Source organism: Octopus bimaculoides, chromosome 10 (genome assembly GCF_046866305.1).
Source record: "Octopus bimaculoides isolate indiv1 chromosome 10, ASM4686630v1, whole genome shotgun sequence".
NCBI lineage: Eukaryota > Metazoa > Mollusca > Cephalopoda > Octopoda > Octopodidae > Octopus > Octopus bimaculoides.
Genome location: NC_142937.1, coordinates 60,430,306 through 60,451,146, shown reverse-complemented (window position 1 = coordinate 60,451,146; position 20,841 = coordinate 60,430,306). Strand labels below are relative to the sequence as shown.

The following is a 20,841-nucleotide window of genomic DNA, read 5'->3' as shown; positions in this document are numbered from 1 at the left end:
AAACGTTGAGTAAAAATCAAATACACACAGCGACCGATTCAGTCCTTCATCGCTATCTACTCTATTTACACCTCTTTTCCGATCTATTTACTCTAACAGAATTGCAAAGCAGCAAATTTTCGGAGCAATGAGGAGTAAATGTAAATAGATTACAGCAAAGTTTGTTGAATAAAGTAGGTTCACATTCAGAACAGGTTGGACGTTGCTATTTAAAAGACAAATAGAAACCAATGATTTTATGTCTAGCTGTTAGTGTTTGGTTCACCTGTTCGAATAATCTGTCACCTCGAGGAGTCTGCCAGAAAACTAACAAATACTAAAAGCACAGGAATAAAGCAATGATTTAAACGAGAAAAAAATTATTTACCTTATTTGCCGACATATAATACGAACTTCCCGTTCCCCTCTACCAAAAACTATCTCAAATAAAAATAATATCCCGGATCCCATATGCGAAGCTGGGCCTATATTACATGCATTAAAACCCCAATCCTTTTCCTTAATATGCACGGCTAATAATTGGGGTGCTTCTCACATGCCCATGGGTCTTTTATGCCATCAAATTCAAGCATGAGAATATTGTACGAGTAGGCATACATGCGTATAACTGAATTAATAGACCGCCGAGCAAAATGACTTGTGGCATTTTGTTGCGTTCCCTTTATGCTCTAAGTTCAAAACCTGCCGATATTTCACCTTCCCCTATTGTATTTCAGAAGGATCGGTAAAGTAAGTCGCAGTGTGGATGTATGCTCGTGTTAGAATTCAATATAGTGAAAGCTAGTTTGGCAAGCGCTATGGACTAATTCGTGAGCAAACTGCAGCCCGCATGGCTTTCTGAATGGCACGCCTAACGAAAAAATTACCGTGAATTTGTTTTTTTTTTTTAGTTGTGATGATGAACAATGTCTCAAGCGTCCCGCTTCTCGGAAAAGGTAGCTCGTGCCAGCAGAGCGAACAAGAAGCTCTTAACAATCCTGGACCTCGTTGCAATTTTAATTTCCACTTGAAGCTGCGTATGTCTCTAATGGACTTAAGAAATGAAGGAAAAATTTAGTTCCTTTCTTCATGTCTCTCTACGTAGATACTTCGTTAAAGTTAAAAGGAATCAGCACAAGTACACAGCAGCATGATCTGTGTTAGGTTAGTATTGTCTACTGTAGCCTTGAGTTGATGACTTACGAGGATGGGCTGAAAACTTCATAGGTTGACTATGAAGAAGTGAGGCTAGAGCTGTGAAATCTTGCATGCATTAAATTTCAACATTTCTACATTGTTTCTTTCCACGTAAACTGACATCTGACTGTTCAAAGAAGATTTCAAAAGTAACTAGTAGCGACTTCTTTTGAAAATTTACAAAGTTTGACATCGTAGTGTTTATCAAGTACCTGCAAATATTGGAAAATCTGACATTGTTTGAGGCAAATCCAACTGGCTTCCTTGAATGTTTCCTAATTCATGATGAGTATTGGCGTCATCACTTTGAGCCAGAGACAAAGAGACAATCCACGCAGAGAAAACACCCCCACTCATGTGTTCCAAAGAAGATCAAGGTCGTTTTATCTGCGGGGAAGGTGATGGCTCAGTTTTTTAAGAGATGCAAAAGGTTTTGTGTTTATTGACTAATTTTCAAAAGAGCCACACCATCAATGGAGAGTACTATGCAAACTTGCTGAGGCAGTTACGAAAAGCTGTCAAGATCAAACTGGCAGGAAAACCGACGAAAGGGGTCTTGTTTCATCAGCACAATGCTCTCGGTTTCAATGGCTGTTGTTCATGACTGTATGTTTGAGCTAGTTTATCATTGTCCCTATTCTTCTGACTGTCGTCTGTTCCCCAACATGAAAAAACACTTGGCTAAAAGCCCGTATCGCAGTAGTGATGACGTAATATTTGCTGTTGTTGACGTTTTTGACCAACAGGATGAAAGCTCCTTCACCTGTGGGACCCAAGCATTGGAACACCAATGGAAAAAGTGTATGGACTATGTTGAAAAATAAACTTCATTTGGTCACATTCCATGAGAATATCTCGGTTAGCTTGTGAACTTTTTAGCCGATCCTCATAAATGATTGTAAATGGAATTTGGCAGAGAGAGAAAAACTGCGCAGAAGAACGTTGTGTATCCGCGTATGTTTACAACAATTAACTGCTATTGTTTTTAAGAGGTCTGATCAATAAGTATCCGGACTGTTGCCATAGTAACGAAGCTAAAGTACGCAGAGTAAAGCTGCTTGGTACAAATTGACCTTAAACTTTGCTGTGCATGCGCACTAAGTTTTAATATTCTAGCTCACTTCCGCTGTTTACAACAGTTAATAGAAGGAACATGTGTAGCGTGTGATCGTCGCATTGACCATGACATAGAAAGTTGTCATGGCGATACCTGCTCAGAGGCCTACGCAAAGTTGCAGAAAGTGTATGGAGAGGAGGGTATGAGCCGCACACGAGTACGAGTGGCCGAACAAATGTCAATATTGACGAACTTTCTGGGAGACCCGCAATCAGCAGAACTGAGGAAAACAGCTGTGAGGGGAAATCGTCGAATCACCATCCGCGAGTTATCAGAGAATGTGCAGATTAGTTACGATTTAGTTCAGTCAATTATTACTGAAGATTTGGGTATGAGACGCGTGTCTGCCAAGTTTGTACTAAAACTGCTTTCAGCTAACCAAAAAGACACTCGGGTTTCAATTGTACAAGATCTCCTTGATTCTATCAAGAACGAAGAAGAATTTTGAAAAAACTTTACTCAGGCCTCTGAGCAGGTATCGCCAAGCTTTTGGCTAAATTTGATGCAGATTCTCTGCTCAACTTTCTCTGTCATGGTCAATGCGACGATCACACGCTACATACCTTCCTTCGAAGCACTGCTGTAAACGGCGGAAGTGAGCTAGAACGTTGAAACCTAGTGTGCATGCACAATAGAGTTCAAGGTCAATCTGTGCCAAGCAGCTCCACTCTCCGTGATTTAGCTTTGTTACTATAGCAACAGTCCAGATATTTATGAATCAGACCACGTATGTAGTGTCTCTTTATGTGAAGTAAACTAGTGGTTCGCCAAACAGATAGAGATAAAATATAGACTCAATTAGAATTAATACTGAGACTAAAAATCTTTGACAGCGATGCTCCTACATGACCGCAGTCCGATAACTGAAAACAAAAAATAGATATTTCTTTCTTTGTTTTTATGGGGTTTTTTTCTGTTTTTGCTTTCATTAACCCTTTCATCACTCCGTTTTTAATTATATGCATAAATTGTGTTTCAATTAATTTTGAGAATAATCAACATTTTTTTTTTTAACGATTGAATAAAATAACTTTTCATTATGAAGCTGGTGGTTGGAATACCTTCACAAAATGTTCTTATGGGCGCAAGTATGGCTGTGTGTAAGAAGTTTACTTACAAACCTCAGAGTTCCGGGTTCAGTCTAACTATGTGGAACCTTGGGCAAGTATCTTCTACTATAGTGTCGAACCGACCAAAGCCTTGTGAGTGTATTTGGTAGACGGAAACTGAAAGAAGCTCGTCGTACATATATGCTTAGCGGCGTTTTGTCTGTCTTTACGTTTTGGGTTCAAATTATTCCGCTATAGTTGACTTTATCTTTTATCCTTTCGAGATCGATAAAATAAGTATCACTTGAGCACTGGGGTCAATGTAATCGACTTACCCCACTTACTGTATGCTGATGAAGTTCATAGCATAATAGTTTATTCCTCTGTCATCCTGAACTTGCTGTTCTTGTGCTAAAATTTAAAACAAATTTTGAGCGGGGTGGTCAGTCGATTATATCGAATTCGATAGTTGACTGGGGTTTTTATTTTATCGACCATGGAGGAATGAGTAACGAAGTTAACTATGGTATGATTTGAACTCAGAAAGTAAAGAGCCGAAAAAAGTACTGCAATGTATTTTTCCGGTGCTTTAACGATTCTACTGATCCCTACCAGAACCCATCGATGTAAGCGAAGTAAAAGAAAAATAGCAGTTCAGAAAATGTGTGGAAGTATACAAATAGTTATATGAAAAGGAGGGTTGGAGCAAAAACGTCATGTTAAAAATTTAATACAAATACATTGTCAGATGCTTATGTAAAAACACACGCAATATATGTATATAAATATATATACAGCGCTGGATTAACCATCAAGCAAAATAAACACGTGCTTATATATAAGGCCTTAACTACTCAATCTTATATAGTAATCCCTCGACTATCGCAGGTGTTATGTTCCAAAACTTCGCACAGAAATAATTAAAATCTAAAAAAAAAAAATAATAATAAATACCTATCGGCCCTAGAAATCCGGAATTTACTGAGGATTTCGCGATATGAATTTACATATATTAGCCAGAAAAATCCGCGATGTACTGTGTGTGCGAAAGGTGAACCGCGATATAGCGATACACACAACAACCCTATGCGAAATAGTTGAATTCTTTTTTCATGACACACAAACATCTTAACTGCAAGACTAAGACTCGGGGTCCCAACATGAATTTTGAAAAACTGAACAACTGAGACAAAATTTATTAATGCTAAACTTAATAAAGAGAGAGGTAAGGTCTCTCTGAACAAAGGAGGGTAGATGACAAAAATGTCGAGGGCAGGAGAGACGAAAGCGGTGTGGGGTGTTTATGACCAATCACATGATTTAGCACGAAATATTTCAAATTTTGCAAGATACCAGATTTACTCATTGATAAGCAAGATCATATGACAATAGATATCTAGTTTGCAAGTTAATTACAAGTTTTCAAGTGTTTTTGTTCAGCTGGCGCAGAGAGCAGAGGTCTAAGGAAAACATTGGATGAAAGGGATTCACGTTACTGGAGTGGCTTAAGGCGAAGAAAATTCTGGCGCTGGCACTGCTTGGCTGCATTATTCAACCCGTAGCAAGGCTGGCTTTAGAGCAAAGTTGATTCCATTCAGGAGGAAAAAAAAATCTTTTAAATGAATTTTTACTGTCACACTCCAGAATTATTCTCTCTCTTACTCTCTTCTCTCTTTCTCTTTTACTCTTTTACTTGTTTCAGTCATTTGATTGCGGCCATGCTGGAGCACCGCCTTTAGTCGAGCAAATCGACCACAGGACTTATTCTTTGTAAGCCTGGTACTTATTCTATTGGTCTCTTTTGCCGAACCACTAAGTTACGGGCACATAAACACACCAGCATCGGTTGTCAAGCGATGGTGGTGGTGGTGGGGAGGACAAACACGGACACACAAACATATATATATATATATATATATATATATATATATATATATATATATATATATATACATATAAATGACGGGCTTCTTTCAGTTTCAGTTTCAGGCTATAGTAGAAGACACTTGCCCAAGGTGCCACGCAGTGGGACTGAATCCGGAACCATGTGGTTGGTAAGCAAGCTACTTACCACACAGCCACTCCTGCGTCTATGTACTTTGATATTTAACTTAGGTAACCAAAATTTAGTTTCCTGTAAAACATTTAATAAACATACACCAGTAAGCCAAAACCAGTAAAAGAGTTTGTTTTTCGTATATCAATATTTACTGCCTAATTTGAGTTAGTGCTGTAAATCTGACATCTTCTAATAACCTATGAAACACATCATTAAAACATAAGCCACATTAAACACGAAACTATTTCAGAAACAAGAGCACTATATTGCTCTTGTTTCACACCTGCGCCAACAAGAGCACGTCTATTGGCGCAGGTGTGACTGTGTAGTAAAATGTTTGCTTCTCAACCACATGATTCCAGGTTCAGTCACACAGCGTGGCACCTCGCGCAAATATCTTCTACTATAGCCTCGGGTCGATCAAAGCCTTACGAGTGAATTTGTTAGACGGAAATCAAAAGAAGCCCGTCCTATATATATATATATAATGTGTGGGTGTCCCCGCGCCGACGCTAGGCAACCGGTGTCTGTGTGTTTACGATCCCGTAACCTAGCTGCTCAGCAAAAAAGACTGATAGAATAAATACCAGGTTTTAAAAACATAAGTACTGGGGTAGACTCGTTCGACAAAAATTTCTTCAAGGCGGTGCCCCAGCATGGCTGCTGTCTAATGAGTGAAACAAGTAAAAGATAAAAAGAGATAATTAAAGAGTAGTATAATTCTCTTTAAAGTATGAAATAATAAAAACTTGCGTCTGTAAAGCCAAGGAGTCAGTCGCCATTTTCACAGCGGTTAGCTTATAACTAAGTCGCCCAGCAATGAGCATATAGCTTCGTCATGGCAATCGTTCGACGGTTCAGAATTTATAGGACTTGCTAAAAGTCGTCTTTCTCTTTATCTATAGCATGAGAGTTGGAGCATAAATTCCAACAGTGGATGTGATGTTTACTTTTTTTTTTTTTTCTTACTTGCCGAGTTTGGAGGAAGGCACAGTATCTATGATTCTTGCAGACCCTCCCAGACTATTGAACTCGATGTCGTTAATGTATTATTTAAAATGTAGCCGGTCAACACTCGTAGAAAGACATGAGCAGACAAAATATTCCAAAGTGCTGATGTTCGGAGGAGGAAGGTCTGGAAGTAGTGGTTAGAGTAGAATTAGGATGGGATTAAATGCAACAAGGCTGATGTGTGAAGGAAAGGTGAGTGGACCGAGGATGCCTACTTAGAAGAAGTAAGAGACAAACCATGTCTGAAGAACGACAACCATTAAAGTAATAATGGAAAAGAAAGAGAAGGGAGACAACGTTTGTGGGCAAGAGACTGCAATGTCTCTGTTGGTGACTTAATGCCAGTCAGTTGAGCGGCCCTTCTTCGGATGCGATTTAGGATGCTTGTGTGCGTAGCAGCAGCACTATACCAGATGCGGGAGCAGCACTCTGTTGATGAGAATGTTTCCTCTGCGATGGCTGTATTTCTTAACTTGTGCACTAAAACTGGTTTTCGACGGCGTATTAACCAAGCGACACGTCCGAGAAAAGCGACGATATATTGGTTAAAATTGTCCATGGACACAATCGTAAATCGTGGAAGGACAACTTTCTTTCACTTGGGAATTTAGTCTTAGTCTTCTATTATAATTCCATTGCTACCTAGGATGTTTTACAGGAATACTAAATTGCCCCACAAATTGAATGCTGTTTTATCATTTTATCGACTCGGAAGGCAGAATCGTTAACATGCCGCACAAAATGCTATGCTTAGCGACGTTTCTTCCGGTTCATTACGTTCTGAGTTCAAATACTGCCGAGGTCGACTGTGTCTTTCGTCTCTTTCGGGGTCGACAAAATAAGCACCAGTTGAGCACTGGGGTCGATGTAGTCGACTAAGCCCTTTCCCACTCAAAATTTCAGGCCTTGTGCTTACAATCGAAAGGATTATTTTCTCGACTTGGAAAGACGAAAGGCAAAGTTGGCTTCAACTGGATTTGAACTAGGATTGTAAAAAAAAACCCACAAACTGACTATCGCAGATATTTTGCCAGACGATTTAAAGATTTTGCCAGTCCGCCGCCTCTACTATTTCTTATATCATGGTAAAGAATCATCTTTCGATAGACAAGCAACGATGTCTACTACACCAGTGTTATCATCGTAAATCTGGCTTGGTTGTTTGACAGACAACAATGGATGACAGTAGATGTAGAGGCAAGTTCAGATGGAGAAGCCAGCGAAATACCTGCAAGCCTGGTGAGACAAGTCAATATATCAAATCTTGAGATCTTGGTTGATTATTTTTCTTTCTTTTACCATTTACTTATTTTAAATTCAATCTTTTATCTTTTGTTTGTTTCAGTTATTAGACAGCGGCCATACTGGAGCACCACCTTAAATTTTTCTTAGTCGAATGAATCGACTCCAGTACTTAGATTTTAAAGCCTGGTACTTATTCTGTCGTTCCCGTTTGCCGAAACGCTAAGTTACTGGAGACGTTAATACACCAACACCAGTTGTCAAGCGGTGGTGGGGGACAAACACACACACACACACACACACACATATATACGACGAGCTTCTTTCCATCTACCAAATACACTCACAAGGCTTTGGTTGGTCTGAGGTTACAATAGAAAACACTTGCCCAAGGTGCCACACTGTGGGATTGAACTATTGGAGTTTTTTTTTTTTTTTTGCTTACCAACCACATGGTTCCGGGTTCAGTTCCACTGCATGGCACCTTGGGCAAGTGTCTTCTACTATAGCCTCGGACCGACCAAAGCCTTATGGGTGGATTTGATAGACGGAAACTGAAAGACGCCCGTCGTATATATGTATAGGTATATATATGTGTGTGTGTGTGTGTGTTTGTCCCCCCAACATCGCTTGACAACCGATGCTGCTGTGTTTACGTCCCCCGTAACTTAGCGGTTCGATAGAATAAGTACTAGGCTTACAAAGAATAAGTCCTGGGGTCGATTTTCTCGACTAAAGGCGGTGCTCCTGCATGGCCGCAGTCAAATGACTGAAACAAGTAAAAGAGTAAACTTGGCAAATAACGTATCATTTCGATAATGCATTATTTGAAGCATGATTTAAGTTAGCAGAGAATAAACACATGTGGCAGATGCAAATTTAAATCCCACCCAATCGCCTGGCATTAAGTCCGTTCCTGCTTCAATTAGTTAATCTAAGGAATTAGTCTACCGTTTTTCGGCTTTGAAGCTGAGCTTACGTGGGAAAACTACCGGGAAAGATTCAGTGAGATAAATTTTGTATAACGAGTGTGCGTGTCAGATATAGAGAGAAAGAATATAGACAAATACATAAATATTAAAAAAAAATAACACACTGAAAAGAAAGCCAGAAGATAAATATAATTGCAGATCACAAGCTCTTGTAAGAGCTACCTCAGTTTTTTTTTTTTTTTTTTTTTTTTTTTTTGCAGGCCTTTCCTTGCAGAAAAGAAAAAAAAAGAAAACGAAACAAACTTATTTTCGCCTAATCTTCATTGCCTTGCAAATAATCAGGTTATTTTGAAAGCTTGATTCAGATCGTACTGAAATCTCGCTATTTCTCTAAAAACGAAAACAAATCTGAACCCTATTATTATTAGAACTAAAACGCACCCCTATTGTTTCAATTGAATAAATCTAAAGTAATCGTGAATTAAGGCTGGTTTCACAAAACAATTATAACAAGCATGGACGACCTTTTTCGAGACACGTTTCATCAGCCCGCACTACTAAAAAAAAAAAAAAATTAGATAAATTTTGGTTAAGCGTGCCATTCGGAAAGTTCCGCAGTTTGCTCATGAATGAACTATAACTTCATTTATTGATATATTAAAAGTGTCGTTTCGCACACAACAAAAGAGTTTGTTAGTGAATCCTTTAGGGAATTTTTGCCTCAAATCTACTCTTCAGGTAAGTACTGGTAATATCTGAAATATAAAGTTATTTAAATTTTGTTCGTGAAATTATTTATTAGCCAATATTATGTGGCTTACTAATTAAATGCTCATTATTATAGTTATGGTGCGTGGCTTAGTACTTAGAATATTCGGCTCACAATCGTAAGGTTCGTTGTGTCCTTGAGCAAGACACTTTATTTCACGTCGTTCCAGTCCATTTAGCTGACAAAAAATGAGTTGTACCTGTAATTCAAAGGGCCAGCCCTGCCACATTCTGTGTCACGCTGATTCTCCCGGAGTACTATGTTACTGGTACGTGTGTCGGTGGAGTGCTCAGCTGCTTGCACGTTAATCAAATCAACTGGAACATTTGTCGTAACCAAGGAGAGTCAAAGTTCTATTTATGGCATAAATGCTCTAATTTCATCAATTTTCTTTGCTTTATTCACTTCTTTTATGATTTTACAAAACTATTCGTACCAGCCGCTGCCACCGACGGCATTATAGTCCAGAATAAACAGAAACAATTAATCAATGGATGAGAGACATGAGGATGACTTATTGGATCTGGCTTCAGAAAAATTTGGGAGAGAAAGTTTATAAAAAGGTCTTCACTTCATTCTCTTTTTATAAAGGATTGCTGTCCGATATTGGTTTTACATTTTGGCACAAGGTCAGCAATCTGAGGGAGGGGTAAGTCGATTACATTGATCTTAGTGTTCAACTGACACTTATCGAACGCGAAAGGATGAAAGGTAAAGTCGACCTCGGCGGAATTTTAATTCAAAACGTAAGGATGGACGAAATACCACTAAGCATTTTGTCCAGCGTACAAACGATTCTGCCAGCTCGCTGCCTTATTGCTGTCTGATGTTGCTAACAAATTCGAAAATTGAAATAATTGGTTGAAAGTGAAAAACATAACTTATAAACAATCGTGTAGGGCATGTCTTCTCTAAGACGCCTTTGTGTTGGAATGATGATAGTGTGAAAAGTTTCAACATGAACGACATATTGTTTTCATATACCAATTAATATATATATATATACACACACACACACACACACTTTACTGTTCTGTAAATTAACATATTTATAAAGATCTGTGTTACTGTTGTTCACCTGCAAAGGGATTATTTACTTCTCTTAGTTAAAACAGTGGTTCTCAACCATTTTGCCTATGGACCTCATTGATTCCTATTTTACTCGAGTGAAACTTCATAGCCATTTGATGTTTAAAAAATCCTATTAATTTCTTATAATTAAATATCATTAGGAATTGTATAAAATAAAATTGTTAAAATATTTTGCACATATATATTTTACATATAAACTTCAACGACAAAATCTTACATGACCCCGTTGAGAACCACCGAGTTAAAGAAACATTAAGGTCTTATGGATGTGTCTTACCTTGATGATTGCTGGCTTCAAACTAATGAAATGCAGTAGAAATGGTGCAGGAGGAAGTAAAGTTTGGTGAACAATCGACCGCTACCTTTGTTTACGTGAGTATAGCCAAGTGTTGTATTTCAATTTTCTACCTGACTGCGTTTTTTTTTTTATATGAAGCAATATTGAGATATGTGTTGTTACTTTGAAAGGTAACAATGAATATCAATATTGTTAGGAGGCAATTTTGCAGGAAATATGTTTACTGTTCTTTGTATGGAGCATTACAGCATCCGGATCACCACTTGCCCAAACCCCGGCCTTATGTTTATAAACAGCAGGCTGATTTGCTAGGACATTTTGGAGGCAAGAAGGAAATAAGTGCACTTTACAAGCCGTCTAAACCGGTTTCTCGTGGAAGCGGAGCGGTTGGATTTTTGCTATGTTTGATAACATTTAGATGGTTTTAAACTTTTCTAACTTGTCCAACTCCATAGTGAAGAAAGAATTCTTTCTATGCAAACTATATTTTGTCGCTTCGTTAACAATGGACAAGTGAGTAAAACATTTCCCCCATATATGGAGGTGGGGCTGGGATTTCCCAGTTTGAGAACCAGTGATGTAAACAATATATATAAAGTAGAATAGAACACAAGCAATAACCGATAAGGGAGTATATCGGCCATAGTTTCTGTCAGATATGGAGAGTGAAGGAGCATCACTATTAGGAAATAACAAATTGCAGAAAATGTAGTTCTGTATTATTACAAGTACAATACCAGACCAAATATCTGGCAAGCTTGGGACCAGAAGAGACCCGAATTTCTGGATCTTCCAGTTTTCTGGCGACAGCCAACATATAAACTTAAGATATAAAATACAGTATGAAAAGTAAAGAACTAAACTAGATTTAATAGATCCAAATTAATACACTTCTGAAGCAGGGTCTGTTAGATAGTTATTAAATCTATTAAAAATTCTTAAAATATATAATACTGTAGTATCATGTATATAGTAAAATGTTTACAGGATGAAAATCAAATGATGAAAAGTGAAGACCATGATTTTATTTAACAGAATCAGGTACAGATTAATACATTCTGAAAGCAAAGTATATCTTATCATTATCAATCCATTTAAAAAAAGAACAAAACTTAATTTAGCACACCGTATGCAAATTAACCATCTTCCAAAACATAGTCTGTTCACTCAATACAGGGTACAGCTTATCGCCGTGTTTTTTTTTTTTTTTGTTTGGAATAAGAGGTCTTGTACTGTAGTAGGTATAGATGCCTATCTGGGGAAACAGTAAGTTGTCTGAGACACATATAAATGAAAATAGTCTTCTGAAGCAACATTTGTGTAACTTGACGTTACGATAAGAAGTAAATGGTTACGTATATTAACCGAAATATTAATCAAATGAAATAAATAAAGGTAATTCGACCCAGCATCAAAACCTTTATACAGGTCTTTTCTAATAACCAAATTCTCTCAAATCACATCCTATATCTTAAAAGAGAGAGAGAGAAAAAAAATGGAATTTGTCATGGCTTGTTTGCTGAATCAGGGATGACCCGGGGCTAACAAGAGCAACGAGCCTTCGAGAGAGGAAGATGTAATTGGGTACTCCACCTGTTAGAAATAGCAGCCAGATCTCTCTCAGAATATAATGTACCATCTTTCAAAAAGGAAAGTCACTCTGAATAAAGTAGCCCAAGGCTGAAACCATGGCAAACATAATTGAACACCAAAGATTTATGGATTTCCTAATCTAGATTATAGGACTAGACAACAGTAACCACAACAACGGTGTATGAAAGGCGATGGGAAATAGCAGTCCATTGATGGGCGTATCTCCACTTTATGCTCGAAGTTTTCTATCATATCACTGACTCGTTAGCGTTGCCGCGATAACTTGACGCTTCTCGGGTTCTGTGTCCGTCTTAATCAATATAGTTACCTCAGTGGAATGAAGCAACGTGAAGTACAGTGCGCCCGGGAATCCAACCATCGACCTAATGATCGAGCACCAAGTTGCCTAACCACTCGACAGCAGGTCTTCCCGGGTTCAGTCAGAATGCGTGGCATCTTAGACAAGTGCATTCTTCTATAGCATCGGGCCGAGCAAAGAAAGCCTTGCGAGTGAATTTGATAGACGAAAACTAAAAGAAGCCCGTCGCATGTAAGTATGCATGCCTTTGTGCTTGTTTCCCATCCACCGACTGATAACTGGTGTTGGTTTGTTTACATCCCCGTAACTAAGCAGTTTGGCACAAGAGATCGATAGAATAATTGCCCGGCTTTAAAATGTAAGTACTGAGGTAGATTCGTTCGGCTAAACTCCTTCAAGGTGGTGCCCCAGCATGGTCGCAGTTCAACGATTGAAACGAATAAAAGGTAAAGGAAAACGCCAAGAATGTGTTGATATCATGATATTAAAAAGAAAATGCTTTATATGTCCAAATATGGTCAAAATACAAAGACGATGGCTTTAAGTCATATCTTACCGTTTGGAGTCTCAGACTTACTCTAATTATAATTAGCGTCAATATCTGTTTCACTATATTACTCTAATTGTTTATGAAACTAATACATTTCTTTATGGCATAATTATCCAGAATTGTGCACTGTCTATTCAAGAAAATGACATAGGCGCATTGAGGTGTACTTTAATTTACTTCGAGGAGAATTCGTTTAGCTGTAAATGGCACCTAAAAATATTTTTTCTGGTTATGCACTTTGTTTATGTGGAGGCGCAAAGGCCCAGTGGTTAGGGCAGCGGACTCGCAGTTGGAGGATCGCGGTTTCGATTCCCAGATCAGGCGTTGTGAGTGTTTATTGAGCGAAAACACCTAAGCTCCACGAGGCTCCGGCAGGGGGTGGTGGCGACCCCTGTTGTACTCTTTCGCCCCAACTTTCTCTCACTCTTTCTTCCTGTTTCTTGAGTAACGCTGCGATGGACTGGCGTCCCGTCCAGCTGGATGGGGGGGACATACGCCATAGAAACCGGGAAACCGGGCCCATGAACCTGGCTAGGCTTTGAAAGGGCGCAAAAAGAAAAAAAAAAACTTTGTTTATATATGATGGCAAGTTCCCTGCATATCTTTTTGTTTTTAGAAATAATGGCATTATAGTTTATTGCTATTAGACATGAATTTAGAACTTTATAAGAATTCATAAACTTCTGCAGACCATGAAATAATTAATGTTAGGAATGTTGTATCTTGAAGCAGATAAGCTATAAGTAATAGCGCGTAAATATTGCGCTAAAAAAAAAACAAAAAAAACTTTAGATAGAAAGAGTCAAAAGCTGCCCGTATGACTCGAATCCACTTCACGTAAGCATGACAAGCTTTCTATCCATTAGATGTGGATTCGAAGGCAAGACTTCCTTTTGTACCCCCACCCCCCCTCTTTTTTTTTACTCATTTTTTTTTTCTACACAAACTCCCGTTTTCGGCTACGGAGAATACGAATCTAACAAAATAATTGGCAAAAATCGGCATTTTGAATTCCCCCCCCCCCCCCCCCCAAAAAAAATTTCTTCATTTTTAACTTTTTTCAGAATTTTTTTTTTTTTTTTTTACGAAATATGCGGAAAAATACGGAGATTGTGATTCTGAAAAAAAATTCCCCAAAATTTTTGTACTTAGGGTTAAGGGAAAAAAGTGAAAAATGAAGAAATTGTGGGGGGAAGAGGGTGCAGAAATTTCAAAATGCCAAAGGGGGAGAAAATGGAGGGAGGGGGGAATCTCATGAGCAGCCATTTCTACCAAAACGGTTTCTTAACCCAATATTTATACGCTACATGGCATCGAGCTGCTTAGCGGCCATTTCGTTCTGAGTTCAAATTCCGCCGAGGTCAACTTTGCCTTTCATCCTTTCGGGGGTCGAAAAAACAAGTACTAGTTGAGCATTGGGGTCCTGCAATCCTGAAATTGCCAGCCTTGTGCCAAAAATTAAAACCAATATTTACACGCTATTATTTATAGCTGTAAATTATAAATTTAGAAATTTGAAGCAGCGGATGCTCAACATAACGTCCAACAAATATGCATAGCAGACGTCGATGTTATACCCCAACTCTACACGCTAATGTTCTATATTTAGCGAATAGCGTTTAATATTTATGTCTGTGAACAAATCCACGCCATAATTAGTGAATCTGCAGAAGGTTCAGTTATTTTCACCTTTATTTTCAATCTCACTCGCTGATGAAGAGGAACTGGGTTCGATATTTGTTTTGCATCACACAAATTACGGCCCTTTTAAGTTATATATTCAAAAATTTATTGCATTTAGTCTAAGGTGTACTATATTTATAACTGGTTTTAATTTTTGTCGTGATATTTTTTTTTACATATGCCCTAGATACTATTTTCCAGTTTTGTGCGCTATATATATTACATTAATATATATACATAGTTGACGTCATAAGAATTTATAAACTCCGTAAGAGAGAGAGAGAGAGAGAGAGAGAGAGAGAGAGGGTGAAATAATACCTTTTTCTTTTGAAACAGGTAACTCGAAGCATGTAAAGCTATAAATAGTAGCGCGTAAACATATTGAGTTAAAAACTCCTTTCGATAGAATAAATCGAAGACTACCCATGCAACACGAACTCAGACCTTGTGTATCGAGATGTACCTAAATTTATATCTTCAGAGATTTCTCAATCTGTCTGTCTGTCAATTTGTTTATGTACCTATCACACACATACGTGCATATATACTTGCATACAGGCAGACATACATACATACATACATACATACACAGAGATATAATATACACATATAATCTCAAATACATAAACATGAAGGAAAGTTGGTGAACAGAAAGGAAACAACGAGAAATGGAGAGAGAGATCGAAAGGGCGAGCGAAAGTGAGAGTTTGCAGAATGGCTAAGAGCAGGTGGTTTCGTGCACTTTGCTGCTTATCACTAAACACGATTACAACTGAAATATGCTAAGCAATATTTACAACGATATGTCTATGTAGTAGATCGACAAGCGGTATGTCGTGGGACAATGCTAGAAACTGTTATTTAACGTACATGGAAGTCGATCATTTACTAACTGCTGTGAATTTAACAAGAGTTCAACCATCTCTGGGTAGAGGTACTATAAGGGTGATAAAATCGATAACTAAGTGGATATAAAAAGCCGAAGTTATAAGCGTCTAACCAAATAGAATCAATATTTCTGTTACTATTGAAGTGAGAACTGTTGCAGTAGAAGGCACATAAACTTCTTAGGTTTCAAGAAGCTGGTCTAGTTTCGTTTCCTAGTTGACACAGATTCATTTCACATATATTGCCAGGATATTGGATGTCATAATGTCCTATATTTCCTTACTATGAAATGTAATATTTCAGCCAAATAATAATAACAACAATAAATAAAAGATCTCTATGTGGTCACTCGATCTGCTAGAAATAGCAGCCAAATCTCCAGGGGTGAGCGCAATGCCTGACAAAATAAGGCGAAATGAGCAAAAACGATGGTTACAGCTGGAATACTTTTGAACTTTTGATGGTACGTCTGCTCAAGGAGTGCTGGCTTAACAACAACAGCAGCAGCAGCAAAGGCAATAATATCAAACAGTCGAGGAGCAGAGGTTCGCATCCTGTCGCCAGAGTCCAAGTTACTTAACCGTCACCGGCTAACTCCACTTGTCTCTAAGACGAGGTACCAGGCACACTGATAGAAGATGTGTTGTAAAATGGACGAGAATTCAGTTAGTAGAGTTGTAACGATAAGTTCATATACCCTGGTAAGGGAATTATTCGCGACAGTAGCGTCTCAGCAAGTGGGTATTTATTATCAACTGAATCGAAAACAGCTCAGGATAACCACGGAGATAACCACCAGGCGAGCGACCCAGTAAACTATGGATATCCGTATCGTGAGAGTTATGAGTGGAAAACGTTTTTTCTGCACGCGTACACACACACACTGAATTATTAAGATAAGGGCAAATATATTTGATATGTAGTGACCAAGGAGGTGAAGAAATTGAGATCTAATGTTTTTACTTTCCCCTGAAGTATTAATGGAAGTAAGAGAACTAAATGCAAATGAGAATTGAACGCGTGAGACAAACTTGGTATGCAGAGAATGTGCTACGCTGTTCGTCTTACATTTTACAACGTCTTAGAGGGAAAGGATGTTATGTAATATATGAAGTCGGTCATAACTCTAAAGGACGGGATGATGATGGTTGGTATACTGTTGATCATAGATCTGTTGAAACAGGGTTGGCCTGAAGATAATTAACAACAGCTGAACTCCATAGGTGCATACTGTGTGTGTGTGTGTGTGTGTGTGTGTGTGTGTGTGTGTGTGTGTGTGTGTGTGTGTGTGTGTGTGTGAGAGAGAGAGAGAGAGAGAGAGAGAGAGAGTACTGAGTCCATACAGAAATCGAATTCATACACCGAGGTTAATGACCAAGTGGATTGCGAATCAATAACGGAACCTTTGCAAAGTCGCGCGTTCTGCTAGAAATTGCAGTCAAATCTCCCTCATACCGCAAACGCCCTACATACAATCTTTGAAAATGGACACGCTGAACAGTGTTTTCTTGGATTCCTTTCACAAAGGAAAAATACGGAATGGTAATGGTCACAGCTGGAATGATTCTATGTATCACAGGTGTCTGCTCACTCATAGCTGACCAGGAGCTAAATAACAACAACACCATGTAGATTATCATCATGCTTTGTCTCTCTCTCTCGGCCTTATATGAATGCCTTTGATCATCGGCGCCCTAAATCGGAGTTGATCTCAGGTTAAGCAACAACCAAAATACATACAAGCATACATACAAGAAAAGAGAGCGACGGTCAGAAAGATAAGGATCACGGGAGAGACAAACGCAACCTTGTAAGTTCATACAAGCGTTTAAAAATCTTTTAAAAACCACATCAACGGAACATGCCACTGTTCAGAATTAAGCAAATCTGAAGAAATTTTGTTCCTTCTGTACAACAACAGCCTCTCCAGATATATGATGAATTTATTTATTAAAAATAAATATTTCAATACTGTAATCTCATAAGCAGCGTAATTCGTTTAACATATCGCATAAATATTTGTTTCTAATTACTTTAGGGAATTAATAGAAATTAATCTCAACTATAGGTTATAATTAAAATAATGTAATTTTTAATGTGTATATATATATATATATATATATATATATATATATATATATATATATACTTAAATAACGCTTAGATGGAGTTTAAATTGCTATCTTGCTCTATACATACATACATACATACATACATGTATATGTGTGTTGTATGCGTGCATTTATGTCTGTATGTCTATCTGTCTATGTGTATATATATATGCACAACCGAAATATTGCCACATACATACATATTTATATATACAGACACGCATACACGCACAATCAGCACAAGCACACGTGTATGTGTGTATAAGTTTCACTAATAAATTAATATATGATGTGTGTGTGTGTGTTCGCGCGCGCCTATAGGTCGAAGAATGAAGTCATGTCTGAGTCGAAATTAAAACGTACACAATATACATTTAAACAGAAGATTTTGACTTGCTCATGAAAATTCAGCCATGGTTAATGCTTTCCCGTTCTTATCGTTAGAAATATTATACAATATGAAATATGCCTATGGTTAGAAAGTATGTTTGTATTTATATGTGTGCACGCATGTACATATGAATCACCATAAGTGTTTGCCTCTGTGTGTGTGTGTGAGAGAGTGTAATTTATTCATTTTTATGCTTCTATACACAGATACATATGCGCATACAGGATGAATCATCATGTATTTCTATACATAAATACACACTGCGTGTTTGTATTAAAAATTCGGTTGCATATATAACAGGAAAACGTATTTTTTCTCTCCATAGAATATAAGTGCGTGTGCACACACACACACATTGGGGAGGGGTACGTGTGAGTCTATGTATGTATTTATGTGTGTGTGTGTTACCGTGTAATGTGTGTGCCAGTGTGTGTTGATTTGATATAATATGTTCTAAGTGTATATAAACAAAAGCGAGCGTGATGAGCGACTATCAACATACCTTAGCAGAAGTCGGCTGCTAGATTTTTCAGTATATAAACACAGGCAAACATGTTTTATGTACGACTTCAAACATTTTAACAGGTATACATATTGACGGACGATCAAGATGCTTTTGTTCCCTTTACAATGAAAACATTAAAGCTTGTAATATAAATGTACAAAACCATTAATGTTTCTGTTGTATTATCTCGTTTCATGCGATCTACATATGTATAATTTACAATTTTCTTTTCAACTGCTGTTTCTTTCATTCTACTTTTCTGCTAATACTCTTTCAAATATATAGTTCACTGCTAGCATTATTGTTATTATTTATTATCATCATTATTATTATTATTATTTGTCAGTCTTACAATTTCTATTTTATAGTATAAAAAAAAAAGAAAGAAAATAACATACGTGTCAGACAAAATAAACCAAATAAGCAATAGTATGCAGTCATTAAAAAAATAACTTGAAAGGAAAAAGATGAGAGAAAGACTGAAAATAATAACATCTTCAAGTAAGAAGAAAAAGATAGCTTGTTGAACTCAATTTAGTGAAAATAGTCATTTAAAACTAGCAAGCTCCAAAAGCTATAAGGATCAAACATGCACTGACGAATTCTAGAAGAAAGAAATATATATGAATACACTTACCTTTATTTGGTGCACATTATCCTTAGGTGAGCTAAAAGAGGACGTTTTGATGAGTGAATAAGAGTTGACAGGATAGAAACCACAGTACTGAGTTTGTGACAGATGGCAGGAGGGATCCATTCTTGTGACAGATGTGTTGCTGATTTTTTTAAGCAGTGCACGACTGTTTATAAATATAAATAAATCTGGCGTATTCTATCTCCTTACATTTTGCCCTCGCGTTCTCCACAGCTGCATATGCACGAGAGAATACATTTTACTTAGACAATATAAAGTGAGACATTATTCATATGCGATCTTTAAGCATCTTCACCTATATTGTTAACCATCCGCCTATCTCTCTATCAATTTGTCTATTATTACATGAGTATTTGTGCGGATGCGCAAACGCGTACCAGTTCACATATGAACGTTTGTTTACATGCTGTTAAAATCAAACAAATTAAAAAATTGAATTAAAGGTCCTAGAAGTATAAAGCTGCAGGTTGTTATTTAATTAATATTCCATTCCTTTAGACTAATCTTCGGGACAACGGTGTTGCGATGGTAGCTGTGGACGCTTCTGCCATAAAGTTAGGTGCAGCAGGATGGAGGAGGGGTCGTTACTCTAAGCAAGAGAGCAACAGTGGTGGTAATAAACGAGGTAGTGTCGATGAAAGAAGCAGCGTTAGTGGCCTGTAAGGTAAGGGAATAAAGGAATGATGAAATGTTGTTGTAAGATGGAGAATGAAAGAAAGATTAATGAAGAAATGAATGGGTTGGCGGACGAATAGACGTGAGTACAAGTGGAAGTAGCGAAGTGAGGGAAAGGTTGAGATAGAGAAAAGCGGTGAAGGGAGTATAAGAGAGTGTGTAGAAGGATGAGGGAAACGTGTCTGAATGTATACAGGAAGGTTTGTTCCACTCTTTCAAGTTACCAGAATAAAAACAAGCTGTTCTAGTAAAATAAATATAGCTTCACTATGACAAAACACACATATGGATTGGCGTGTGCGCTAACACACACGTGTAAACAAACACAGATTAGATTCATATAATGGAATGATGTAGATGAGGGAGTCTTTCATAGAAACTGAATCCGTATGGTTCATTATAAATCAAATCATAAGAAATTGAATATGGACAATTTCTTTTTATATGTGTACAATTGCTATTATCAATATCAACAGAAAAATAAAAATTCCTAGATTTGACAGCAATGGTACACAGGAGGAGCCAGATGAAAACCTATAAACTATCTAAAAGTAAATATGTATGGAAGTAAGAAAACGTTTTAAGCTGGTGCCTGTAGAGTAGTTTTCCCTCACTTTTTAATATAATTTGTATTATTACAAAAACAGAAAGTATCTCCCGTTCCTTATACATGAGTACTTATACACCTGTTCCTACGTATACGTGCGAATAAATATTACACTGAGT

The 20,841-nt window shown here is 37.6% G+C and overlaps 1 protein-coding gene across 2 annotated transcripts in view; it reads right to left on the bottom strand.

Annotated features, from left to right (window-relative positions):
* Nucleotides 1-20,094, bottom strand: part of LOC106880027 (solute carrier organic anion transporter family member 5A1) — a 162,699-nt gene extending 142,605 nt beyond the window's left edge. Inside the window, exon 1 of one of the 2 annotated variants that reach the window (XM_014929828.3) lies at nucleotides 19,423-20,094. The gene's annotated coding sequence lies outside the window, so the exon portion shown is untranslated. Of the gene's footprint in view, nucleotides 1-10,724; nucleotides 10,747-19,422 lie in introns of those variants that run through there. The other variant, XM_089358708.1, reaches the window with a different exon arrangement.
* Between the last annotated feature and the right edge of the window lie 747 nt (nucleotides 20,095-20,841).